Raw genomic sequence first — 9602 nt, forward strand, 5'->3', positions numbered from 1 at the left:
TAAATAAAAACAAAACAATTGAAAACATTCTCTTAGAACATTTTAACCTTAACTATTAGGAGGTTCCCATTGAGTCGAACAGATGTGAGAGGTGCTAATATTTTTCCCTTGCATAACCAACTCCCAATTTTTTTACCATGATCATCTTATCCTTCTTAGGATTTTATCGCTATTTTCCATATCCTTTGGAATAAATAAAATTCAGTGGCGACTATGTGTCTATTTTTAGTTTATAGACGCTCAGGTATTTTTAGCGCCGCAAGAGCTGGTGACTCTGCTGGGGACATTCCTTAAAGAGAGTTAATCCTATCCTTTATTTCTAGGGTTGTTCGTTTGTTTGCTTGTTTTTATTTTATTCTTTGTTTCATTTATTTTATTTACTCTTTATATTTTGCTTTATTTTATTGTGTGTCTTATATAATATTATGGATTTTGGATTATTGTTGGAGAATAAGCTCTACACTCAAGCCCGAAAAGAAACTTAAGCTTAAATAAGGGGTTGTCTAGTATTGGCCAATGGAATGCACATCCCAGCAGGTTTTTTTATGATAAATCCGCATAGAGTGGATCAGTTCCAATTTGCACACATAAAAAACCTTGATCAAGGAAAATACTAGACAACCTCATGAATAAACTTTTAGCATGCACACATACTTTGCATATCCATAACAAACTTTTAGCATACATTGAAAACAAAATGAATAAAATCTTTTTGTATACCCATGCATTTTCATGCATCCGCATACACCCACATACATTTGCATAACATAAAACTCATATCTTTTCCACCTTCACCAGAACCTCTAACCATCATCCAGCTAACTGGTTTCCTAATGCTCACAAACGAACTTGACGCATGTATCAAGAAGCTATGGAGGAACTCAAGAGAGACCAGGGACTGTTGAAGGAGGATGTTAATAGCTGAAGGCTCAAATGAACTTGGTCATACAAGTACTATTGAGTAGAGAAGGCAAACCTTTTGCATATCAGCCATATGCCTACCAACACCTCAGACACCACAATCATGGGAGATTCCCCCGCAACAACCTCAACAACAATAGTGTCAGCAGCAGCAACGACCCTATCAACATAATAGGAATGTAAAGTAGAAGAGAAGACAAAGACCACCACCAAGGAGGTTTGATTCACTTCCTATGCCTCAAGGTTAACTACTTCAGTATCTGCTTAGAAGATCAATGGTGGAGCTACAACCACTTGATCCTCCTCCTCGTCCATATCCTCCAAGTTATGACGAGAATGCCCGATGTAAATAAAATACTACGCTAGTTTGCAAGGGTATATGGTGGGAAACTATAGGGTTTTAAAACAAAAAGTCCAATATATGATTGACGACAAGCAGTTAACTTTCAAAGGAGGAATCCCATTGGTGAACGATTACCCCTTACTTTGACTAGTGCAAGAAGCATCTCCTAAAGTATGTGAATCAATAAGGAAGCTCACCCTCAGGATCATTAGGCTTTTTATTTCTAATAAAATGAGCATGCATGTTTTTGGGATCAATCCTTTCATATTCACTCTTTTTTATGCCATCACTCGCCATATACATAAATATCAATGCTTTTTCATTTCACCTTTTACCTTTTAACAAACTTAGAAGGAGAATGATAAAAACAAAATAACTGAATTTGCTGACGTATGCTTTTATTAGTAAGGTCTGATTGACGATGTAAGACATTGTTTCACTTCCTAAACACTAGAGAAATAAGGAGATAACCCGTAGTCAACCCTTTCGAGTCTTAAGTCAATTTTCTTTCTATTTTGCTAAAAACCCTTAATCTTAACCAGGGCATGGTAGTCTTTCAATTAATTCGACGATGCATCCTAATGCAAGAGAATCAGTTCATCTAATCACACCGGTAGGAGGTTTAAACACATCTTCTTCCTTGCGCACACCATCCAACATTGAAGAAGCAATGAAAAGATAAAGCTCACCATAATTAACATGGCAGTGACAACCTTTCAGAACCAAAAGCAAAATTTCACAAGAATTATTCCAAAAAGAGCCCGTTAAGTCAAAAACTTGAAAAAGTTGACTTAGGAAAGAGTTAGGGCATTTTGATGGACCACAAATTCAAAATAATTGGTCCATGCAAAAATAGGGATTAAAAGCAAAAAATAGAAACAATCTTGTAGACGGAAGTAGGTGACTGCTACCTCAAGAATCTCATAAATGCTTCAACTACTATATCTACCACCATCGTCATGACTACCGAAATTCTCTTGCAAACTGAATGCATCCATTAAGTTAATTGGATTTAAGAATGGAGAACGTCAAAGGATAAGGGGTGGGTTAAATCAAATTTTGAGCCTTGTATCCTTTTGTTTCAAAAATCGTGAACCATATCACATTACAACCATTAAAAGACCTAATTGAAGCTAGGTTCACTATGAAAGCATACTCATCAAAATTGTTGTTAAACTGAGTACAAAATGTTTATTGGATCATCACTAACCATATTTTTTTAATCACATTTCCACACCTTCATTTATGCCAACCTCATGGCCAAATACCATCCATTGTACACACCATATTTGTTTTCTGTAACAAATTTTCAATTTTAAAACTTTTATGAGCTATACGTTAGAATTACTTTTCAAAAGGAACAATTTTATTCGCAAATACTTAGCATTAGGGAAATCTTTATGAATGGTCTGATTAAAGGCGATCTGTTTCAAGACGCTCATAACTCAGAGCAAATCACGGGGAGATTCTACCAATCAGAGACAAATCCTAATGATCACAGATGATCATATGAAGATCCTATTCAACAGGGGAAAATCATTCCAAGAATTGGTCAACCTGGGCCACATCTCCAAACACTAGTTAATTAGAGGCAGAGGCAACACAAAATCTGTTGAACGCCTCATTGCAAAATTCAAGGCCATTGCCGACTCTAAACCTCTTGACCTTTCTTATAGTCTAATTTTCAACTAGAGTCTGCTTACTTTTAAAATTTTCAAAAGTTCCATCCTTAGTCTTCTAGATGAATACCCATAACTTTCTGAAATAATATTCAACTATGGATAGAAAAAACATTGCTCCTAAATGTGAAAGGCACCTTGCAAGCCCCCAAAGATCAACATGGATGTAATAAAGGGATTAATGTGGTCTTTGTTTTCCTTTATTGAAATTCACTCTACAAGATTTTCCAAGTACAAAGGATTCACAAAACTTTAAGTTCTTGACCTTATATACACATACCAGGTTTTGTTCGACAATTCGACCAAACCTCTTTCACTGACATGGCCCAATCTCATTTGCCATATTTTTGTCTTCCATACAGGTTTCGTGGATGCAAAATCAGTTGAACCACTTACAACCTCAGCTTCAATGGTCTACAAGCCTTGTTTCTTCACGCCTCTCAATACTTCCTTCGACCCCTTCATGAATCTTAGGATACTTTTATCTCCTTTAAAAACATATCCTTTCTTGTCGAATTCACCAAGAGAAATTAAATTTCTCTTCCGATCAGGTACATACCTGACACAAGTCAATAACCTTATTGACTCATCATGGAACTTTAATCTCACATATCCAATAAGTTCAATATTGTAAGATTTATTGTCTCCCAGTAGCACTGATACACCATCTTCATCACATAATTCCTCACATAAATCTTTGTTTGGAGTCATGTGCCAAGTGCAACCTGAACCCATATTTCACTCCTTACTTGAGTCGCTGCTTGAAACCCCAAAAACATTAGATGAGTCGAAATCATCTTAAACAATGGTTGCGTTTTCCATTATCCTTTCCTCTATGATCTTTCATGCGTCCAGGGCATACCTTTCTTGCATGGCCTCCTTCTTACAGTGATAACATTGAATACAAGAAACATCACCACCATAAAACTTCTGCTGGAATTTCACCTTAACGGACAATACTTCACCTACAGAATGTGGTTTATTCTCCTTTCGTTCGTCCAAATCCTTAGAGTACAAAATTGAATTTCTTCAAAGGTCAACGACTCTCTTCCAGACAAGAGAGTTTCTTCAAAGTGAGCATGAGAGCGTGACAAAGCACACAACAACGACAACGCTTGATCTTCATCATCGATCTTGACATCAATATTTTTAATATCAAGAATCAACTTGTTGAGCATATCCAACTTCTCAGCCAAGACTTTGCCTTCACTCATCTTGAATGAATACAGAGCTTGCTTTAGGTAGAGGCTATTTACCAATGATTTGGTCATGTACAAGATTTCGAGTTTCGACCATACACTACTTGCCGCCATTGTCTCCTTTGAAACCTATCAGAGAACCTTATCACAAGGCTCAATAAGATGGCGCTGCAAACTTTCTCTACCAAGGTCATTTTCTCCTCCGTTAACGCAACATCCATGGTTGTGGCTCTCTTAAACACTTTTAACCAGCCTTGTTGAACTAGTACGGATTTCATCTTCAAGCGCCATAGACCAAAATCGTTCACTCCAGTGAACTTTCATATCTCATACTTTGTTGATGGTATCTTCTCTACGCTTACTGCACCAGTTCTTTTTATAATGGAGTGCTGTCAAGAACAAACCACAACTATTAGAATGATCAAGTTTCTTGAACAAACACAAGAAACCTTATTAGGATTTCACGAATAAAGGGAGGGAAGAAGAAGAAGAATTGGTTAAAACTGTTTTTCTATTCACTTACTCAGTTAGGGTTACAATGATTACAAGTGAATAACAACAATTAACCTCACTCAACAACCTGAGAGAACTAGTCTATTTATAGAATACTAAGCTAACTTAAACAATTGGGCTTAAACAACCATGCCCAATTCGACAATGCTAACTAACCTAGCATATATCAACTAATGCATGTTAAAACACCTTCGACTACAACACACATCATTCTCGACAAGAACATGCAAATAGGCTTCAACCTCATACTTAATCCCTGTCGGACTAGAAGCTACCTCTTGTCGAGACTAAAGTTCGATCAAATATTCCACAGAATAGGATCAACCTATCCATGACTTTATTCATTTTTTTCTTTGAATAAGATCAAGCAAAGTCGTGACTCAATTCTCACAAATAAAACAAAAAATAGAGTTTATAGGCACTTTAATGAATTGAGTCAAGTTGTGAATGAATCGTTTCATTTTGCTTTTGAATCAAGTCAAACATTTGAATTGAGACGATTCCTACAAACAGAAGCAAAATCGATTTTAGAGATACTTTCATAAACCGAGTCAGACATTTGAATTGAGTCATTTTCCTTTTGCACTTTGAATCCAGTCAATTTGTGAATGACTTCAATCATTTTGCTATTCCATTTTGAATCAAATCATTTAAACTTTGATGCTTGAACCATTTATCGAAGATTATTTACAGATTTTTTTTTTAATAAGCAATTTGTATATAGCGGGTTTCGAACTTGAGACCTTGAGAGGAGCACACTCTCAAGACCCAAGCGTTTTACCGCTAGACCACACGCACGCACACATTATTTACAGATTTGAGAAAGAAGATCCTTGCTAAAACTTGAAGGAATCAAGGTTACAATGACGTTGTAGGTTCGGAATTTATGCAAACTTGTAAAGACACATTTTCTCTATCATTTTCAATATTTTTCTTTTCATTCGCCCTTGCTGTTTCAGCCATATCATATTCATCATTTTTCCTTTTTTTGAAAAGGTCCAGTTTATGGACCCCAAATAAAGTATAGCCAAACTTTATAATTACTATTATCCTATCACAAACATAATGAAAATCAAAACATTATTATTTAAAAAATTGAAACATGGTTGGTATTTGAGAAGAATAAAGTAAAAAATTTAGGATAATAATATTAGCTCGTGTTTTACGGTTTTTCGTGGTTCCAAAATCCAATCACAGAGTGTTATAATATGCAAGTATATTGACAAAGCATCCATAAAGTCTATAACATGACTCCACAAACTATATTAATAGATTGCTTAAATATGATCAAAATGCATAACAAGCCCCTTATAGTATCTTCGAGCACTTTAAACAACAGGTTAAATGGGCAAGCAAGTCTGTTCCGTTTACTATCGCTCGGTAAAAATCTGAAGAAAATAAATATGGGGTATCAAACATGCAGAGTTGAAAGTGCGAGATTAAAACTTTTGTCCGCATCCGAAAAAATAAAGGTGAAGGTGGACATGCAGGCTTTACATTCTTGAAAGCTAAACATTGCATAAATTCTTGTTAATACAAAAACTCATAAAAATAGGGGTAAATTGAGTATGTCCAGCAGACCGGACTAGTTTAAGCACCAATACATGAAAATAGTTTGAATGTTTTTAAGTATAACATATTTCATCTTATAAATTAATTTGACAGAGTTGAATAAAATCAAACTCAAAAGTTGATATTAGAGTCGACTTAAAAATTATTTTAGGTCACCTATTAATAAGTCATAAATTTTGCTTTACAACTCGAACTTATGTGACGCTCTAAATATCTAGTTCGGTATTACAAATAATGAACACAATATTAATTAATATAGTTCGTTATAAATCATACCAAACTACATGTTTTTTAAAATCAAAATGACAAAAAAATATACAAATATACATATATTTGGGTTGTAAAATGTTTTTATTTTGTCTTTAAATTATAAAACAAACACATTGTTTCCTTGAAAAACAGTAAAATAGAAAACAAGTAAAAAAAAAGCAAAAACCGAAAAAAAGAAAAGACGTTTTCTCAAACCACATACTTTGTAACATTTTCAAACTCACCATCAATGACACTATGGCTGAGAGATTAACAAAGTTACACTTATCTCATAAATATAATCATGGAAACTCTCTCCGATTCAAAGATTGAGCCTAATGTGGAACTTACATGATAAGAAAAAAAGTCTGATATAGCCAAAGACAGCTTGCCGGTCGGAGGATAAACGAACGTCATACCTTCGTTAATGCCGCCGGCAAGTCATCCTTGGCTACACTACACTCTCTGCTTCTTCATGTAAGTTCCTCTTAGGGTGCTATGCTGCTCTCTTTTTTCTGCTTCATGAAGCTAAATTAACCAACCAGTATGGTTGTTGTATAATCATATAGTATGATATGTTATCATATATATTAGATTGTGCATTCACTTATATTCTAAAAGTAGCAAGTGGCCATATGATATCTGTCAACCAAAAGTACAGCCAAATTACCATGTTGCCAAATTTGTCCAAAACCTTTATTTGATTGGGTATAGCAAATAGGGGACCAATACAAGCAATTTTGGCCCACTTTTTTTTCTTCCTTTTCTTGTCATCCATATCTTATAGGTTATTATGAAAAAAATATATAGGAATCTTGCATTGTCCTTCAACTTGTGACTAAAAATTGTGACTTTTACTACTCCTGTTTTTGTGGCTTAAATATTGTAAATTGTAATTAAATAATTGTTAAATTTATGTTTGATAAAATCACCATGAGTATTTAGATGAGATAATTAAAATCTCTTTTGGTTTAATCAAAAATTTGAATGCGCAACGATGTTAAATTTTTTAAAAGAATTTTATTTTCATCTATCAGGATCTTGTCTATCTCAATATCTCAATTTGTGCATTTGTACACAAAGAATGTACGATTTATATTTAAAAAATCAGAATAATAATAGAATTTTATCAAAACTTAGAGAGCACAAACTCGCACAAACTCTGAATTACTATGATTCATTTCTTCTAGGAACCAGAGTGCAAAAGCCAGAAAAAAAAAAAACTTCAAGGTGTAATTTTTGTCAAGATTACATGTACAATTGCATGACACACTATGAAAAAGTTATAAGAGCATGGGATTTGATAGGGACCTTGACAAGTTTGAATCCCTAAAATGAAGGGATATGAGAAGATTAATATTTAACAGTGACGCGCATTTAAATTTTCATGGCCAAGGATGACATTGACATCTATGTCGGAACACTACAACATAGTGTTCTTTTACTATAATAAGGCACTTTGGCTTTAGGGGATGAATTAATCATATTATTATTTTAGGTTAAAGATTATTATGACAAGATGTTTCCTTTTGATTTCATTTTCACATCATTATTATTTCACCAACTTTATCATCTTCATTATTTCTGCTTTATACCAAGAGGATCACTGCATGGTGTATACTCATGAACTTATATTTTTGGTAGTAATTGAATATGTCTCAACCAAGTGATTTTTGATATTGAAGATAATGAAAACATGAGGGGCCCATAATTGTGGTTTTTAATCTCTTTTCTTAACAAAAATCTATGCGGAGGATCGCAAGATGTGTTGTAGTATCCGTTTTTGTTGACTGTTTGTTCCATACATATTTACAACTGTATGTCCCAGTTGCTTTCATGCTTTAATTTTATAGTGCTCCAAAAAGTTTAAGGTCACATACGTTAATTCATTATTACCTTAACACAGGACCATATACTTTTCGCCGCTGCACATTAATTTGTTGGCTTGCTCCTTATGTTCAAAAGCACAAAATACACATAGTAGTACTCTTGTCTCATAACATACTTTCGGTGGTTTTGTCTTGTTTTAATTTTGGTAAATATGTTTAACTTGTTTGAAAGTGAACAACATGAATTCACTTTGATTGAATGAATTTCTTGATATCAAAGACATTGTATTGCAGTACCCAAACACAATTGTGACTGCCAAATTGTTTTTATGGCAACCTCTGCAACGGGATCGGGCTACAATTGTAATGTGATTTTGTTAGAATATAAAAAAAGCTCTCATATTATATTACCAAGTAATTATATACAAAGAGAGGGATTTCCTGCATAGAAAGTAATCACACTTTGCTCAAGTCAAAACCCTTGTTCGTGTTCTTCTTCAACAATGGCTCATCAACAACAACAAAAATCAAAGGCTCAACAACAACAAACTGCAATTGCTCAACCGACAGTTTAAGGATCGTTGTCTCGAAAACAACCTCAACTAGTGGTAGAAGGACTTCCTGTTCTTCAATACTCTATTCATGTTTCTCAGTTGACTGTTCTTAATGAGTTACATGTAGACTTCATCAATTTTCAAACAAATGGGTATGATCTTACTGAAGTTCTTTTCATGAATTAGTAACATATCCCTGTCGAGATACTAAAATTCAATCTAAAATATAAGAGTTATATGTAATAATCTAATTATTTCCGAACACATTTAAAATTACTTGTGCGACTGCCACAAAAACTGCATTGGCCAATTACGACCACCTTCATTCAATTCTTCTCTCTAAATATTAAACTTTTCAAAACAAGAAATCTCAATCTCCTTTTGATGTAATAAAAACTTTTAGTTTTAAGTCTCTTGAATGTGTATTTCAAAAACCTGTCAATCAATATTTATGTCTCAATAGAACAATGTGCGCATTGCAGCAATTACGATGATCCTGATGATAACACTTGTAACCACATCTACTACCACAACCCACAATTTAAAAACATGAGTAACAGTAATTAACATTCTAACACAGTATATTTTATATTTGTTTACACTGCTTATTCATAGGACTGACAATAGATTGAATACAGAGTTAAAAAAATCACAGGAACTATATTTTTTACTCTGCTTAGTGATGGTTTTGTTTCATGGATGACTATATAAGATGGAAAAATAAGTGGCAAATTTTACATGAT

This window comes from Vicia villosa, unplaced genomic scaffold (assembly GCF_029867415.1).
Source record: "Vicia villosa cultivar HV-30 ecotype Madison, WI unplaced genomic scaffold, Vvil1.0 ctg.004829F_1_1, whole genome shotgun sequence".
NCBI lineage: Eukaryota > Viridiplantae > Streptophyta > Magnoliopsida > Fabales > Fabaceae > Vicia > Vicia villosa.